The sequence below is a fragment of the Cariama cristata genome, unplaced genomic scaffold (assembly GCF_000690535.1).
Source record: "Cariama cristata isolate BGI_N322 unplaced genomic scaffold, ASM69053v1 scaffold40742, whole genome shotgun sequence".
Lineage (NCBI taxonomy): Eukaryota > Metazoa > Chordata > Aves > Cariamiformes > Cariamidae > Cariama > Cariama cristata.
In genome coordinates, this window is record NW_009604022.1 from 21,538 (window position 1) to 21,896 (window position 359).

The 359-nt window shown below is 58.8% G+C and overlaps 1 protein-coding gene across 1 annotated transcript in view; it reads right to left on the reverse strand.

Moving 5' to 3' along the window:
* TMEM180 (transmembrane protein 180) overlaps positions 1–359 on the reverse strand; it is a 6,613-nt gene that overhangs the window by 2,555 nt on the left and 3,699 nt on the right. The gene's annotated exons all lie outside the window — the stretch shown is intronic.

A 359-nucleotide genomic window follows, 5' to 3' on the forward strand; every position in this document is an offset into this window, starting at 1 on the left:
GAACAGAAAAAGCTAACTGCCTTCTGGGCTCTGTTATCCTAGGAGCACCGTGCCAAGGGACCATGCAGGATGGGCCTGGAATACTTTAGCAGAGCAAGAGCTTGGCTGTTGCGTTTACGACACTGTAGGCTGAGACTGCAAAGTTGCAACACCACCCCCCATGCTCACTGCGTGCCTGGAGTCAGTACCGCTTCCCAGCTGCCGAGGCATTGCTCGCAGGGCACCTGCTCAGCACGCAGCACTGCTGAGGCAAGCAGGGCGAGGAGGTGACAGCAGTGACCACAAAGGTTTGGGACAGACAGTGGCACGGCAGGAGGGAGGAGGCAGCTGTCAGGAGGACAAGGGTACGGCGGCAGTGA